The sequence below is a fragment of the Cupressus sempervirens genome, chromosome 9 (genome assembly GCF_028749045.1).
Source record: "Cupressus sempervirens isolate cs-2001-9-10 chromosome 9, ASM2874904v1, whole genome shotgun sequence".
In the NCBI taxonomy this organism is placed as follows: Eukaryota; Viridiplantae; Streptophyta; class Pinopsida; order Cupressales; family Cupressaceae; genus Cupressus; species Cupressus sempervirens.
In genome coordinates this window covers 2,484,339-2,503,626 of record NC_143126.1, presented here as the reverse complement: position 1 = coordinate 2,503,626, position 19,288 = coordinate 2,484,339, and positions in this window count along the sequence as shown.

The window sequence follows — 19,288 nt, the reverse complement described above, 5'->3', positions numbered from 1 at the left end:
AGAGCCTTCCTGCCGCTGCTTGGTTGAAAATTTTTTGAAGCCATGATTTGAAGTTATAAACTCTAGTTTGTTTGTGCATTTTTCTTCAAATCAGGGGATTAGCAAATTTTTGGAGTACATAGGGGCCAAACGGACATCACCATTGGATCCGGAAGGGTATTTGCAGTCAAGATTCATATAAAGCTTTTCGATTTTGGAGACAGAACTCTAGGAGGCAAAAATTATTTTGCCCGTAGGCTCTTCCATACGGTTGTATGGACGATCTGCACATTAAATTTTTTTTGAAAAATAATTTGCGGGCGCACCGCCATGGCCATCGCGGGGCCACCCGCCCACCGCTATGCTCCGTCCTTCCTCCTTCATAGCGCTCTGCAAGTCTTCATTGCCAGTTCACTGCCATAGGTTTCCTTTGCAAGCACAGTGTCGTCTCTGACCGGGAAGAATCACCAATTCGTCGCTGCCAGTGCCCTCCGCCTCTGCGCTCTGCGCTGCTCCAGTTTCAGCCGATGGTTCAGCACAGCTCGTGCAAAGCTCCACCCACTAGCGGCTCCTGCCCACCTATGGCGCCGCCAACACATTTGCCTGCATGGTTTTTCTGCTAAGTCAATGCCCAATCTATGCATGACACATGGCACGGGCACCACGTGGCACTTTTCCACGTGGCCCCTGCCACGTCAGCCGCCCTCCACATGGCATCGATGTGGCACAGCCACATGGCTTCTTTTTTTGGGGTGACGGCCACGTGGCCGTCAAATTTTTTGCAACAATTTTTTGATGTCAGCATGATGTCATCAACCTTGCTTGCACTCTCTAGGGTCATTTTGGACCTACTTGATGTTTTTTGGCCATAACTTGAGCATATGAAGGTATTTTTCTGATCTGAAACAAGCACCAAAAAGCTGGTTCCAAGACAGAGACTTTGGTGCAGGTATTTTTAGGTTTTGATGTTTTTTATTGCTCATTTTTCAATCAAAGTTTGAAGTTATGTTTTTGACTCAGACAAGCATATCTTTTGTGTACCATGCCTATTTTTTGAAAAATTTATATTTTTGAAAACCTGGTTCTGTCATCTTTTCAAAAATGTGGTCTTTTTCTTCAGTTTTTGGCCCATGCTCTTTCTATCATAGTTTTGGAATTTTTGCTATATGGTGGATATCTTGAGTGTTTTAGGCCCGAGGATCATTTTCTTGGCATGGTTTCCTTTGTTTTAGGCTGTACTTTATTTTGTATTAGCTTGTTTTTAGTTTTGATCATTGTAGCTATCATTTTGAAGCACTTTTATGTATCGCACTGAGATAAAGTGCCACTTTTACATTTCGAGGGTCATGAACATTGTTTTGAGTCAGTTGTACTTGCACTATTTTCTTAAAGCACCATGGAGGGGATAGTTGTTTGCTATGTTAGGCATTCTCCCTTTGTCAAGTGAGTGTCCCTTCCATGACATTAGCCCATGTAGAGTCAGTTTGATTGTGTCTTTATGGGTGTTTTGTACCTCTTTCCCTCTCTTGCAGTTCTTGGTTCATTTGCAGGAGACTTTGGCCCACCTTCTCAGTTGCTTGTCATCACACCCCATCTACATTAAGGGGGGGTTATGCTATTGTTCTAATGCATCTGTGGTTCGATGATTTGATAGTGTGAACTATGTATTCAGTAGTTGATCCTATGTACAAGGCGATTGCAATGGCTGGCTACCTATGCATTTTAGTGAGATGGATCATCTACCATATAGACATGCTTGGTTCATGCCTTCTTCTTCCATGGAGGTTCTTTAGATTAGCAATTTGGCATATTTGCAGCTTCTTCATGCTTCAGTGATGCTCTTCATGATCACTCCTTGTTCCTATTTTAGGGGACATTTCCCTAGTTGGAGGCTTCTTCAGTTCTTCACTAGGTTCTTACCTCTTTTTGGGGGAGGATTTTTCCCACATGTTTTTCTCTCTTTCCCTATTTTTAGAGGTTGCATTTTGTTGCATTGTACTTGGGTACCTAACATGGCCTCGTTGCCAGGACCCATCCTGCATTTCATCTTAGTTTTGTGAGCTTAAGGAATTTCCCTAAGTTGCACTTAAGGGGGGGTGTTAGAGTAAATAATTAATTACTAATTATTTATTCTATTACTTAAGCTTACTTAGGTAAATGCATTTATTTAATATTTTGTATTTAATGCATGTTGTGGTTAGTTGTTGACAACAGGGGAGTTTGTTCCCTTCTAGCATGTTCCACCTTTTTTGGATGTGTGATGAGTTGTCAAGCTTATCTTCTACCATCTTCTAGCTTGTTCTAGAAGATTCCTAGAGCTCTTTATAAGCAGGCTCCCTCATTGTATCACATCACTTCTTCTCATTGTAAATAAATTTTCATTGTGTTTCAATATCATGTGTTTTTGCATGCAGGTGATCTTAGGCATCTTCGGAGTTGGCTTTTATCAACTCCAACACATTCTACTTTGCATAGTAAAGAAATGTTGGAGAATTGTGGTACTAGTGGCCATCCAAAATCATCAAGAGACTTCCTAGATCAATTTTATGTCATAGAGTTGATGATTGTTTCTCTTATAAAAATGCTTGCTTAAATGAGAAGTGTTCAGAATGTAGTGGCTTATCCAAGTTTGACACATGTTTTCATGATGGGTATTAACAAGATCTTGGGAAGACAATAATAACAAAAAAAAATGGTATATGAAATGGTGAAATACACATTGAAGAGTGGGGGTGAGAGCTCTAGATGTGAATTTTTTGCAAAATAATTCAATGTGGCTAGTTTTATTTCAAATTTCAAGACAAATCTTTTTTACAAGTATGAAAGACATAGTCATAGGTCTTAGTGGTTGGATCAACAATTTAGAATCTATAAGGAGGCTTTTCTCATTGGAAGTATTATATCAATTGTTGACTTTGGTGAGAACTACCTTGCAACCTCAAAATGAGACAATCTCAGTATAAGAACTCCATTCAAATTGTTATTTTTGTCCACATAACATATAGACATGCCCCTAATAGTGTGGAAGATAATTAGAAGATTATTAGAGAGTACCATTTTTATATAAGTGATGATAGATCTCAATCTCACGAGTTTATTGAACATTGTTTCAAGAATTATTTTAATTTTTTACAGGACCATGACATTACTTTGGATAGACATATCATTTGATCAGATAATTGAATAGGTCAATTCAAGAATGCTTGCATGTTTTATTGGTTGTGTAGGATGCACATAGAGAGGAGGGTGCCTCATATTTGAATTTTTTTTTAGTTTAGCCATAGGAAAGGGAAACATGATGGAACAGGGGCATGTGTGAAGAGAGCTCTAGTTAAGGAGTAATTGAATATTTTAGGAGTAGAGATTCTTGATGCTCATAGAATTGTTGATAAGTGAAGTTTAGCATTATCATAGGGGGGACTCTTGATTCAGTAGTACATGGGTTCTTTTGGTTAAATGAGGAAGGGTCCATAGGTGATAGATCATATTGTGCTATAGTGAGAGGCTCATAAAAAATACATTCATTCTAGAGCTCTGATTCTAGTACATGGACCATTTGGACATGACAACTAGCTTTCTTTTGTCGTAGTTGTTGTCAGTGTGATTGGGATCACTGTGAGTCAAGGGAGTGGATGGACACATGGGCTCCACATTATCTTACTCCATTGTCTATCATACTCTTTATCAAAAATGATGACATGGAAAGCTCACTTGAGCATAACAATCTATCAAATCTTCTTCATCCAGGACATGTCTTTGCATTGGTTGCACCATAGGGGAATGATGAGAAATCAGATTATTGGTTAGAAAATTGTATAAGAGCTAAAAAAAATCATGCACAACCAATCACAGATGATGATTGATTCACATATCCTACTAGTTCAGTGGTTATTGCTAGAACATGGTTGTGGACATACATGCTTAGAAGGAATAGAATTCCTGCATTCAAAGACTATCAGAAACACAAAAAATTCTCATATATTCACATCTTCTCAGATCAAAAAATGTGAAGTTGTTGAAGCATCAAGGATGACCAAAAGTAAAAGAGCTTTTTACTATTACTAATGTTGATCATGAAGACGTATTGGAGACCCTAAAATAGAGAGAGGACCCTACTAGAACATTCAACTAGGTATATTTACTTCTTATGTTATTTTGTTCATAATGATTTAGTAAACTAATGATTATCTTGTTTAATACAATAAGTTACTAATATTTTTTTATGATATTGGAATGTAGGTAAATCATGAAGAGTAGCCATGCATGAAGATAAAAAACTAAATAAGGAGCAAAATGAAGAAAAATCTATTCTATTTTTGACACTATAATTTTTTATACTACTTTTTTTGACATTATGATTTTTGACACTATATTTTTTTGATAGTTGTGTATTGATGTAAAAATGATGAAACACCTAAGATATTGCAAATGTAAACTTGTCTATTTAATGTAAGAATGAAAGATGATTTTACTTAATGCAATTTATTTGGAGGGACCTAAAAAATAATGATTTTATTACATACTAACACCAAACTTGCATTGTGTCCAATGCCAAAAACTTGAGAGAGGTAAAGAATAGTGTTTTTAATTAAAACTAACCATAATGAAAACTTTGTTCCAGCCACAGAGAGTTTCCATCATTTATGGCCACCCCATACCGAAGAGTCTCCAAGGTGCTCTAAGTGCATTTTGAGGTCAATCTTCCAAGGGTCATAACTCAAAGCTTGCGTGGGCTATCAATGAAATGTTGAATGCTAAAAGATGTTCATGTCGAGGCCTAAAATAACCTATCTTATTTTTGAGAGATCACATTATGTTTGGATTCAACACAATGATCTCACTCGATGCTAAAACTTGTATTGTGCCTTAGTTCATAGGTGCATCACAATGTAACTCTAAAACCATTGATCTTGGCATCAAATCATTAGTGTCATTAGCTCCAAATGGGTAGGTGAAAACTAGTGACACCCTTGTTTTGGTCGTGGAGAGTTTCTATCATTCGCAACCACCCTATATTGAAGAGTCTCCAAGGTGCTCTAAATGTGTTTTGAGGTCAATATTCTAAAGGTCATAACTTGAAGCTCATGGTAGCTATTGATGAAATGTCAAATGCTACAAAACATTCATGTTGAGGCCCAAAATAACCTATCTCATTTTTAGGAGATCACATTCTGTTTGGATTTGGCACAGCGATCTTGCTTGATGCCAAAACTCGCAGTGTGCCTCAATTCATAAGTGCATCACAACGTAACTTTGAAACTGTTGATCTTGGCATCAAATCATTATTAGTTTTGGATGGCCAGATAAACCATAGTGACACCCTTGTTTTGGCTGTGGAGAGTTTCCATCATTTGCAGACATCCTGTATCGAAGAGTCTCCAAGGTGCTCTAAGTGTGTTTTGAGGTTGGTCTTCTAGGGTCGTAACTTGAAGCTCGTGGGGGCTATCAATGAAGCATTGAATGATATAGGATCATCATTTCGAGGCCTAAAATAAATTATCTCATTTTTGAGAGATCACATTCCATTTGGATTTGGCATAGTGATCTCGCTCGATGCCAAAACTCGCACTGTGCGTCAGTTCATAGGTGAATCATAGCGTAACTTTGAAACCACTAATCTTGGCATTGAAACATTAGTTCCATTAGCTCTAGATGGGTGGGTGAACCCTAGTGACACCCTTTTTCTAGCTACAGAGAGCCTCCATCGTTCACGGCCACCCCGTATCAAAGAGTCTCCAAGGTACTCTAAGTGCATTTCGAGGTCAATCTTCTGAGGGTCATAACTTAGATCTCATGGGGGCTATTGATGAAATGTCAAATGATATAGGATTTTTGTGTGAATGACTAAAATAACCTATATCATTTTTGAGAGATCACATTTTGTTTGGATTTGGCATAGTAATCTTACTCGATGCCAAAACTCATAGTGTGGCTAAGTTCATAGGTGCATCACAGCATAACTTTGAAACCATTGATCTTGGAATTGAATCATCAGTGCCATTAGCTCTGGATGGCTGGGTGAACCTTAGTGGCACCCTTTTTCTAGCTACAAAGAGCATCCATCATTCATAGCCATCTCGTACTGAAGAGTCTCCAAGGTGCTTTAAGTATGTTGCAAGGTCAATCTTCCAAGGGTCGTAACTTGAAGCTCGTGGGGGCTATTGATGAAACATTGAATGTTATAAGACAATAATTTTGAGGCTTATAATAACCTATCTCATTTATAAGGTTCTCTAAGTGCATTTGGGTGGGTGAACCATAGTGATGTCTTAAGGGATTATAGATATTATTTCAAATTAAACATATATGATAGCATTTCAAATTAAACATTGCATCAAAATTTGATAATAAAGGTTTGTTAAAATGTTATTCACAAATTATTTCATTTGAATCGAATATAACAAACATGATCAAAATGAATGATATTCCATAAACATAAACAATACACATGATCCACAATAAATTGAACAATACTATACTAAATTAATATGTATATTATTGTGCACATAAATGACAAAAATATATATCAAAATACATGTATCCATAGACAAATTACATAAATATATATCAAAGTTCAAGTATCCGTACACAAATTATGCAAATATATATCAAAATACATAGATACATATACAAAATGTGGCTGATCATGCCATCAAAATGTGTATAATATCAATATTTCTATATACAATGTGGCATATTCCATCTGAAAATGCCTCATGATGCATCCTATGACAACTATACTATCCTATGTTGTCGATGGATGATCAAAATGCAGCCTCTTCACTGCACTAGGTGGATCAGATACCTCCTACATAAACATAAAAGGAAAACCCAAAGTTAGACTCCTAAATTTATATGATTCTATGTATCTAACATTGAATTACTCAAATGTGTAATGATCCTTTTTTAATGAAGATTTATAGTATTAAACTTTCATCATAAATACCTCTCTCATCGATCTCTTGCACTAGTTAGGAGTCCTCTCATATGTCCTCAGCAATGCTTGGACCTCGTTGATTATGGCCTATGTATGTTCAAGTATTTTTGTCAGATGAATCTACAACTTAAACTATAATATTATAGTTCATAGCATGCTAAATTTATAACATATAATCATGAGTTCAAACTAGAACTTACCTTTGTTGACTCCTTTAGATGTAATGGCTGCATCAACAAAGACACAAAAGGCTGGTGTCCAACCTCATATGCACTAGGTGTTTCCTATGAGATAAAAAATATTAGTTGTTAATATCATGAAAATTAGTTTTGAATTTATTTTTTTAAATAAGGAAAATAAAAAAATAAATGATACTTATACATATAATAGGGCTCTCACTGTGAATGGAAATGTTAGAGGTTTTATGATGTAGAATTTGCCTAGACTCATCACCAGTAGCCACACCCTATACAATAAAGAATGTAATTAAATTTCATTACCACAAAATTTTTACAAGAATGCATCAATATTTAATCACTTTAGAAGCACCTAATTACCTTTCCCTTGTCAATGAGTTGTGCCCCATCTCCCACACTCTACCCCCCACTGACAGGTGATACCTGCAAGAGAAAAGAAAGATTAGAAATCATATATGCTCCAATATCAAATAGAAAAAATAATGAGAACACAACATAATGTACCATATATGTCTCAAGGCCAAATAAAATAGTTGAGAGTGTGACATTATCAACTAGTTTGAGCTCCTCCTTAGTCATCAAATAAACATGTATGATGATCACTATTAGTTGGTGTTTTAACCCCAATTTTAAAACTTGATAATTGGACCCCTTGAAAACTTTTTCATATTTTGCCTCTTCGTATCCCCTAATTTGTGTTGAAAAATTCTTTATCGAGTCTTGTTTCAAGAAGGAAATGTTTAGATTGATTGTTATAACAACAAATCTAGTAACACATATGGGATTGACAAAATATGTTTAGATGGTACAAAGAAGTTTTGAACCTCTTGTACCCATTGAACATGTTTTAGTGATTCAATGGTTTAGAGTTTGAGTTTGAAAAGCCCAAATTCCAACTTCATTTTTAGATGTACATCATTTTTAGACTTGGAATGTGAATTCAGACTCAAATTCACTGGTCGGCTTTCAATAGGTTCAATAAGTTTAGTGGTTCCATGATGCAATTTCATGTTGTAAGTTCCTTGGTTTGGGTCCAATATTCAAAATGTAGATTTCAAGAATATTATGATTCAAAATCAAAATTCAAAATTTAAATTCAAGTTCAAAGGTTCATGTGACTCAAGAGCTTCAACAATTCAAGGATTTATTTTTAACAACTAGAACAAATTTTCTAAAAACTGAAAATTGTGTCTTAGTATGGGGGTCATAATTTTAAAACACACCGTTGGATCATTCTCAAATTTGGATATGTGTGAGTAAACATAATTTTCTAAATTCAAAGATGACAAATTTATAAAATGTGTCCTGATTTGTGAAATACATATGACTTTTCACAACACTGTCGAATTAGCACTAACAGTCACAGAATGCAAATCATAGAATAATAATCATATTTCGAGGGCCATATTTCTCAATCCAACTGTTGGATCAGGCTGCATTTTAGATATGTCTCAAAAAAACTAATTCACTAAATCTCCTCCAAATATTTTTATCAGATTCATTATGGATCAAAAGTTATGGGTTTTTGAGTGTGGCACTATTGAATCAGCACCAATAGTCACAATATGAAAATCACCAAATATCAGTCATACTTTGGGGGTAATAACTTATTTTTTTCTAATAGTTTGATTTTTTTGAATTTTGGATATGTTGTAACCGACCTCATTCTCTAAATCTTCTTCAAACAGTTTTGTCAGATCTATTATGGATCAAAAGTTATGATCATTTTCATGAACTATCAAAATTGTCATGACAATAATGAAAAGATGACAACATTTCATCACTGATAAATACCACATGTCAAAGTCTTCTTATAAACATTATAAAATGATATCCATAAAGCCTTAATTATAATGTTTATAAACACTCTATGTTATAGAAGGAAATGGATAAAGGAAAGTGATCGTGAACCATTGATCAAAGGAAAAGAGATTTAATTTATTATAATATCCAAGATTCAGTTGCCTGAACTGAATTGAAACTAAGAAGGGAAAAGATAAATATGCCAGTTGAAGATAGAATTGGGGTTCAAACTTTCACATCCTTTCTTTCCTGAGTCATTGTGCTAGAGAAGAGAGAGCCATTTTTTTGGTTTTTCTCATTTGTTGTGCTCTAGAGTTCCACTATTTGGGCAAACTATGTGTTGCGTGAGAGGAGGAATTTTGATTGTATGAAGGGGGTCATTTTTTATTGTAATCAAAGATGCCTACTTTTATTTTATTTTTATTTTCTACTTTTTTAAAAATAATTTGATCAGCAATAGTATTTTTTTGTAGGGGCTATTTACTGTTTGTCTAGTCTTTATTTTTCTTTCCAAGTGCATATATGGATGAGAAGATTGTATGCTTCCATTGTTGTATGTTGAGTCATTTGTTCCTATTTCAGTTGTAATAATTTGCCCCCTATCCAAGAATAGTGCAGGTAGCCTTTGCTTTCAAGTTAAAAGTTTTCTCAAATCTTATTAATTGTAAATCTAATCAGGGAGTTATAGCCTATAAAATTTAAAGGGCACTTGCATAATTCAATGGCAAAGTGACCCAACTGTTGGTATCATTTTGTGTCTTCATTTTTGGGCAAATAAGATTTATTTTGATGGTTTATTGTATGAAGACAAATTTGTTCACCAACAATCACATACATGTATAAGTCAGTATGGGTTAAAAATTAAAATTACTCTATTACAAAGATTAACTTTAAATCACATATGTTGTAACAAAAAAATGTATACATGTACCAACGCAAAAGGATTCCATGCCTCTGCATGCCCCTCCTCTCTCATGTTTGGGTGTGTAGCCTCTATATACACATCTAGTGTATCCTCCTAAAATACAAATTGATACTCAAAAGATCACTTATGGGATCCAAAAAAATATTCTTGCATGTTATGCACTTGTATGGGGCTCACAAACATGTGATGAGATCATCAATGATGAACTCGTGCTAGTGTCATCAACATGGAGAGGCAATATTGACCTAGCCTGGGATATCAATAGGCTACTCAATCTATGGATGGCTCTAATAGTATGAGATCTAGCCTCTGTAATGATATCAAGATAGTGCACTGGAGGAGGGGGGGAGACATCACTAGGGGGACAAAAGTGCCAACTTTCTTCCACTAGGAAAAGGGTCTATTCTAAGGAGCTCCTCCTCCTACACCCATGTTAGGCCTCATACTCCAATAGTTCACCTTGAGGTGCAACACAAATTCAGCATACAATTTTTTAATGAGATAAAATGGCACCTCTAAATTGTTGTGTGGAGGGATATCAAAAACCATCCACCAACGATCCCAAAAATTTGCACGCATAGCCTCATTTGTACATCATTTAATTGATAGTTTGGGCTTTGTGTGTTCCACTTGTTTACTGGTTTTTGGGTCCACAAAAAGGCTAACTATATCATCTTTAGTTATATTTAGGGCCACAACCTCATCATGGTCCAACCCATCAGCAAACATGGCATGAATTTTTTTTATTGGTAAGTGTTTCAATATTATCGACTATGATGTTTAACTTGGATAACATCGGAGCCAATGCGAGTATAGTGTTATATGTGGTTCACAAAACCCTTAGTTTGGCAAAATTTTCAAATATCAAATCTTCAATGTGAGGAGGGTTTTGAGGGGGTAGGGGATCGTTTGGTGGATGGTTTTGAGGGGGTACTAGATCATTTGGTGGAGGATTGTGAAGAACATTGTTTCCTGCCTCGGTATCACCATTTAGGTCATCCATACATATTAATTTGCAAAACATAATTTCTATGAAACAAACCTAAATTTCAACAATTTCTATTAAAAACCCTAATTTTTAACAAATTCAATTTAAAATAACTAATTTATAATAACATTCATTCAAAATATTTTTTTTAAAAACTTACTCTTATTTGATACCCATTCGAAAATCCAATACTCGAATGGAGGTCAACAATCAAACAAAAAAAAGAAATGTAAAAAGAGCTCTCAGTTTTTTAAAAAAATCTATGCTACAGGTTTCAAGTATCTGATTTCATACCAGATACCTGATTACTGATTAGATACCTGAAAAGGCTTGGTCCTAACTTTTTAGCCTTGGTATCAAGATGGTTGGAAAAAAGTCAGAGCGGATTTTGAAATGCTTTTAGACGTTTCCAAACTCCACCTTTTCCACATCACCACTTTTTGGCACACCATGATCTTGTACATACCCTAATATGAGTGTTTATCATTTATATTTCAATGTTTAGGATTATGCTTTAAAGAATTTACAATTAAAGTTCAATATTTAAACAATTAGGATTTAACATACATAAGATTGTGGTTTGGAATAGGATTTAGGGCTATCCATTTAGAATTAGGGTACAATAAGTAACATTATGATTGGGGCACAAAATATAAGATTTAGGACCACAGAGCCTACTACTTCAAGGCTTATCATTTAAGATTAGGCATTAGAATTTATAATTATGGTTCAGGTTTAGATTTAGGATTGATGAATGATCTAATTTAAGATTATAGTTTAACACTTTGAAAATTTAGTGTTTAAAAATTAGGATTAGAATTAGGGTTTACATTTTAGGATCACATGTTAGGTTTAAAGGCTACGATTTTAATTATATAGTTAGGATTAAGATTACTTTCCATTATGGTTACTTGGCTAGTGATCAAGTGTTAGGTTTAAGATTTAAAGTTACAATTAGAATTAGGGTTTTAAACTTAGGATTAAGGTTATCATTTAAGAAATGGGTTATGATACTTGTATTAGGGTTTTGAATTAATGATTAGGTTAGGTTTCTCATTTTTAATTATATAATGAGTTACATTTTAGGATCACGAGCTAGGTTTAAGGATTGCAATTTTAAATTATGGTTAAGATTGGGATAATTTAGTTTATAGTACTTTAGATTTTAGCATTTAGGACAATTATTGAGCAATTAGGGTCTACCATTTATAATTATGGTTTCACATTTAGAATTAGGCCTAGGGTAAAGATTATGGTATGGGTTTACATCATTAAATTAGAAATATGATTAGGATTATGGTATGTATTTTCTAGGAAATTTAATATGAGTGTTTAACATTTATATTTCAATGTTTAGGATTATGCTTTAAAGAATTTAGAATAAAGTTCAATATTAAACCAATTAGGATTTAACATAAATAAGATTGTGGTTTGAATTAGGATTTAAGGTTATCCATTTAGAATTAGGGTAGAGTAATTAACATTATGACTGGGGCACAAAATATAAGATTTAGGACTACGAGCCTACTATTTTAAGGCTTATCATTTAAGATTAGGCATTAGAATTTAGAATTATGGTTCAGATTTAGAGTTAGGATTGATGGATGATCTAATTTAAGATTATAGTTTCGCACTTTGAAAATTTAGTGTTTAAATAAAAGGATTAGAATTAAGGTTTACATTTTAGGATCACATGTTAGGTTTAAGGATTAGAATTTCAATTATATGGTTAGGATTAAGATTAAGTTTTCAATTATGGTTACCTAACTAGGGATCAAGTGTTAGGTTTAAGATTTGAAGTTACAATTAGAATTAGGGTTTAACATTTAGGATTAAGTTTATCATTTAAGAAATGGGTTAGGATACTTGTATTAGGGTTTCAAACTAATGATTAGGGTTAGGTTTCTCATTTTTTATTATATAATGGTTAAAATAAATAAATTATTGTTAGGGTTAGGCTTAGAATTATGGTGAGAGTGAAATTTTACATCAAGTTTAATACCATGTTTAGGGTTAGTGTATAGTTTTATTTTTTTTTAAATGGTGATTAAATTATTGAAAATCTTGTTGTAAAACTTATCTAACTAAACAATGAAATGATAAATGGATATGGTGACACATAATTTGGAGTATGAGATTTAAAATTATATTTCATTTGGAAGGGAAACATTACTTATTGAAAATCACAAATAGAATTTAAGAGTCTACATTTATGTCATAATTAGGGCTAAGGTTGTGTTAAGGAATTGGTTACATGATTGTTCAGGATTAGAGTTTTAGTTAATGTTAGGATTAAAGAGTTGGGCTTACGATTAGAGTTACATGAATCTAGGGTTTAGAGTTAAAATTATGGTTTTAAGGTAAGGGAGTACATTAAATACATAGTTTTATGTTTAGGGTTTAGATTAAATTATTGTAAAGTTATGGTTAAGTTGAGGTTAGACTTAGAAATATAGTTAGTTTTACTCTTTTTTTTTTATGGTTTACAAATTAATTTACAAATAATTACTATTTAGTTGAAATAAATCTAAAACATCAATGTAATTACATGGTTAAACAATCTAATTTACCTCTAGCTAATCATTCATCACTAAAAAATTTATTACATACATCAAAACATCTAAAATAACAATTTTTAAATAGACATCTACTAAACAAAAATTAAAATGAACAGATATAAAACTATTTAAATTAACACATACAATAATCTAAATAGAAAACTATTAACAATAGAAATTGACGAAATTATAAAGTGTAAAACTAAAAAAAATGAAATAAAATACTAGAAAACAAAGTAAAATACTTGGTACACTAAAAAATAAAGATGAGGGGGTCAATAGAATTCCAAAAATGGGCTTCCATTTCTAAGCTCAAATCGGGCTCCCATTTTTGATGGCAATGAAAATGAGTGAAAACCCCATAAAAAGTAGGTTTTATAATTTTTAGAAATTGAGTAACCGATTTTAAAAATTGGGTACTTGATTTTTAAATCGCACTTTGGGTACCCAATCTGTACTAAAAAATTGGGTACTTGATTTTTGAATACAGATCGGGCGCCCGAACCATAATAGGTACCTGATTTGTTAAAATTGGGTACCTGTTTTGGAAGAGGTCCATTCCACAGAATTGCAAACCAACTTTGTGCATTCACCCTTACCATACATTTGATTGTGAAGTGACTGAGATGAATTAGATTGACTGACATAAAAAGTTAAAATGGTAATGATAACTCTACAATGCTTGAATTTTTTTATCAGTATTAAAGTCAATTGTCTTTGACAAAATAGATGATTATGTTTGAATGGATATGTGTTAGTCGTAATGTGATGCTAAAGGTTTAGATTTTGTTTTCCACTCAAAATAGCTAGTGTTGGCAAACACCTTTAGAAGATTGCTAAATGAAGATCTTCTCCTTATTTTGAGATTTTAGATCTAAATTGGTAGTTAGGCATTGCTAAAGTTAATAATGCACTATGTTCATGTGGATTGTTCTCTTAGATTCCAAATAAATTTATCAAATGATTAAAAGTAAAATAAGGGCTTTCCAAACTTGTGAAAGTGATTATTGGAAAGTTAAATTTGACTTAAATTTGAAAAGTAGTTTTAGGAAAATTAGGTTCAAATCTACAACCTTTTTATACATATTTGTCACAACTTTAAAATTTGATAAGTTGAAGTTTAGGACCAATCCCTTATCATGGGTGAAGGTATGATCAAGTTGGATTAAGGTTGATTGCCAAGTTTCGTGTAAAAACATGCAATTTTTACTTGATTATCATTACTTGGAACAACATAATTAAATTAATATAAAAGACGCAGAAAACAATGAAAGTTGCACTTGAAATGTCTATTATTTTTGGTTTGACATAAATTTATGTATATTAAAAAAAAAATGTTTAATGAGAGCTTTAATGAATTATTTGATACATTAGTTTTTTGAGAAACATGATTTATCTTCAATGGATTATTGTATGTATTTTTTTCCATAAACAATATTTTTTGTTTAATTTAATTTTTAATGACAATTTATTTTAGACACCACTCTTATAGTTGCTACTATGGTTTTAATAGAGTACATAGATTATCATCAACTTTTCTAATCACACTACATGATCCATATGATTTTCCTTTTAATAGAGTATATGGATTATCATCAACTTTTCTGATCACACTACATGATCCAATACTCAATATGATTATTTTTCTTCTCATTGCTCTCTTGCATAGTGAGGATGGATCATGTGGTGTGATCCAACACATTGAGATAAAAAAGAAAAAGAAATCTCATTATTTTATCTCTTGTATTTGTAATGTTCTTGCTAATAAAAAAGAAAAAGAAAACTCATTTTTTTTCTCCTTGTTCTCTTGCCTCAAAGTAGTATAATTAGAATCTTCAAAATGTCTTTGAGTGATTCTTTCCATATTTTGTATTTGTAACACTTAATCAAAAGTCAAACTAAAAAATGTTACCATTACAATTTAAGAGCCAATCTTCAAAATGATCAGTATAACTCCTTTGATAAATACCATCTTCTTTTCGTGGTAAGCTTGCATTAACATCCTAATAATTTCACTACTTTCATCTTAACAATTTGACTACTTTCGTGATGATGAGAGTATTGGAAAAATAGAATATATACATTGATTAAATGATACTTATTTATACAATCATGGGGACAAATAACTTTTTTATAAATAAGCTAAACTATTTGACGACAAACTAGATAGAAAATTTGGAATACATTTTCTATTTTCTGTTTGGTTTATCAATTGGAATCAGAAATAGGAACGTCAATTGGAATGGGGAATAGGAATACATATTCTCATTTTGCTTCTAAAATGAGCTTATAATACCCATTCCAAAAAATAGTAGTTATTGGAATAGTCATTCATATTCCCAATATGCATTCTTGTTCTCCATTACTATGCCTACAACCAAACGGGCCCTCATTGAACTTATGTTGCAAGAAACTCAAACATACATTATCACATATGCAACAATAACTTATGATTTATTAGTTCCTACCATAGGCAGGATACTATAGCATCCACTAGATGTTTTTTTGTCTTTTTTAACTAGCGAATGAAATCATTTGATTTTTTCATAATAGTTATGTATTATGATGTTTCTATATTGTTTTTTCATTTTCTAAATTTTTTAAAACTTTGTAAAGCTTTTTTGACATATGATTGTACATTGAACAATTAGTGTTGTGGAGTTTTATTTCTTATTTAACAAAATTAAAATTAAAATTGGCAATGCTTTCTTAATTTATCCAAAAAGTTGTGGATAGAAAATGAACACTTAACAATTGTGTTGAGGAAAATACAAGTGCTTTCTTACTTTCTACAGTACGAAGAGGAGGTCCATACATTGAAAATGCATTTATTTGTGAGTAGACTGATTTGTCAGAAAAGTCCATTTAAAATGTTTGTGTCATGTTTGCGCTAAAGTTTTGTGGATTTTTTTAGTGCAGGGAATCAATATTTTCTTCATAGATTAGGTGAGTGCTTGTCTGAATTGCTTTGAATTTAATGGAGTTGTCAGAAGAATAGTCTCGGGAGCCTCATTTTCTACATAAAATTACTATTTGAATGCACTTATTTCTTCATTCATTTGAGTAAATAGTGAAATTTGTAAATTCTCAATTTTGCAAGATCCCTTAATCAATAGTTGAATTGCTTGTCTTGAGATGGTCTTTGTGGATGTCAGTTTTGAGGACTTACAAATACAAAGATGAGTAGAGTTCTATGGTTATCAAGATTAGACTGAAAAAATTACAAAGTGCCTGGTCCTTTTTAGGTAAGCATGTTTTGCTCTTCCAATTCGGTTCACTATTTTACTTGAAAAAGTCATGTTTACTCCTTCATGTGCTTCTTGATTTTTGAATAGAAGGTTTATTTCCAAAATGAGATCATTCCCAAATTGTTTTAGTTAGGGCAAATATGTTCTAAATTTTTTAATTTATGGGTTTTTTCTTATGGTGTTCATATTTTTTCCTGTTTTCCTTTAGCTTTATAAATAGATGGACATTAACACTATCTTAGTTTAGATCTCGAACTGAATTCTTGAAGTGTGCAATGAAAGAATGCTAGGTTTTTTTAATGGAGTAGCATAACGTGGACGGAAGCATTTAGGAATTTTGAGCCTTTTAATTTTTCCCCCAAATATCTATTTCCAAAGTTTCTAGATTGATGTAAATGTTATCCAAGACCTTTTTGGGTCACCTGTAAAATCCTTGGTTGTTGAACATTTTATGGTGCTATTGACTATTTCCCACCATGGAAATCATGGCTTCTCACCTTCAACTTGTTGTTTTGTACCTTTAAGTCTCACTCATTTTGCTTGCTTTAGTCAAGAAAGGAAAAACAAAATGACACTTTTTTACCAACCATCTATGCTGCCATTTCGTTTGTTTGGTTTAGTTTCACATTTATTTCAATTCCTTCATCTACATAAGCAATTCCCATGCAGCTTTGATTGTATCAAATTTGGAAATCTGAATAGTCTCATTATATTTTCAAAATAAATTATTTTTTTCCTTTTACGTCCATTTGAATGTAGTTAGCAAACTTTATTTTTCACTACTTTTAGGCTTAGTGGGCATTCAGAATGTTGTTGGGTTCTATCATTTATCCCAAATGCATTCCTCTTTGGGCACCTGAATTGTTTGGTACAATTGCTAAGTTAATATGTTTACATTTTTTTCCCTTCTTTTATAATGGAATGTCTTTGATTGTGCTATTGACATAATTGATACCCACATTACTTTGATTGCATTGTTGCATTCTCTTAGGATTTAACATATGCCAATTATGAAACACTCAAATGATTTCATCTAATTCCAATCAATTTTTCTCTTTTCAACTTTTGGTACTTTCATAAGCCTCATGTAGACTCTATTTGATCACAACATTTTTATTTCAGTAGTTTAGACTTAAATTGTTCTAATTATGTTGCTTTCATTTTTACTGATACTCTAAGTGTTTGGTTTAATTTTTGAGGCTTGATTTTGTTATTCAATTACTTTTAAAATTCATTATTCCTTGCCTTCCAATTTACCCTAAGTATGCCCTTTTTGGATACTCAAAATGTTTTTCTTTTGCTTTAGTCAATTTTTGGGCTTCGCCATGTTTTTCATTTCATGTTTGTAGACACAAATGGCTTTGATTATACTGTTGAATCTCCTCATTTATTCCAACTAAACCTTTTTTTCAATTTGGACTTCGCTATTGTAAAGCTATGAGTTTTACTGATGGCTAAAAAAACTGTCCAAATGTCTTCTTACAGTATTTTTCTTAGGATTGTTAAAAAATAATTCTTTTGATGGCAATGTTTTTGAATTAAATTAGGTGTGAATTTAGTATAATATGGAATAGATTGTATGATAGTTTTTAAAATATGTGTGAATTGTTCTAGAAGTAACATTATTGATTGTAACAATTTGATATAAATATATTTTTTCTGTTTAACTTGATTCAAAATTATGTTTACATGGGCTGAATTATATGCTAGCTACTTTTTAAATCTTGAAGACTTATTTTTGCAACATGTTGTTGTTCTTTGAGACAATTTAATTTTGGGGTCTATTACTCTTTGGAATGCATGTATTTGTTTTGTTCTAATTGGTTGCTAAGAAACTCTACCCTAGACATGACATATCCTTGGGTTTTCTTCTGTAGCTATTTCATCTTTAACTATTTTTAAATTTTAACTTATGAAGCCCATTGCTATTGAATTAAAGTTGAATATATTCTTGTTACTCTAGACATAATCCATGAGATAGTCACCATTTTTTTCTATAGGTCATGTAGTCTAAATTTTCAATATATGACAATACAAATTGTTCAGTGTTGAAGTCGTGATAATTTCATTGACTTTTAGTAAAATGTCTATCTAGGAAATTAGATGATGTCTTTGATATTTTGGTCTCATAATTTGTTATATACAATTAATTGATAACAACTACTTTGGAAAAAGATGCCTCTTTGTAAAATCCAGGAGTTTCCTGGAATACTATATTAGGCAAAAGCTTAATTAAACCTAATTATTTGTTGAAAGATGTCACTAAAAATTTTAAGTAGCATGAAGATGACAACTTTTTCTATCACATGGAAATTAAAAATGGGACTAGGTTATCATATGAAAGTGGTGATTCATTAACCCAAGTTTGATTCAATTTAAGTTTAGAGTTTGATATTTTAGATATAGTGGGCTGTATACAATTAATGTTCTCGATGATTCTATATCCTCTATAATCAATCCTTGTGATACAAATTGTACTATCTCCTATCTACATTGTCCAAAAAAATGAAATGATGATGACTTAAAACTCTAACAGCTTCTGAAGCCCATTTATTAATTGCATTTTGCAGGGAGAAAGTTTAAACTATAATCACTCCTCTTCTTTCAAAACACATGTAATTTTTTGTTTTATTTTTTGCTATTAATGTTGCAT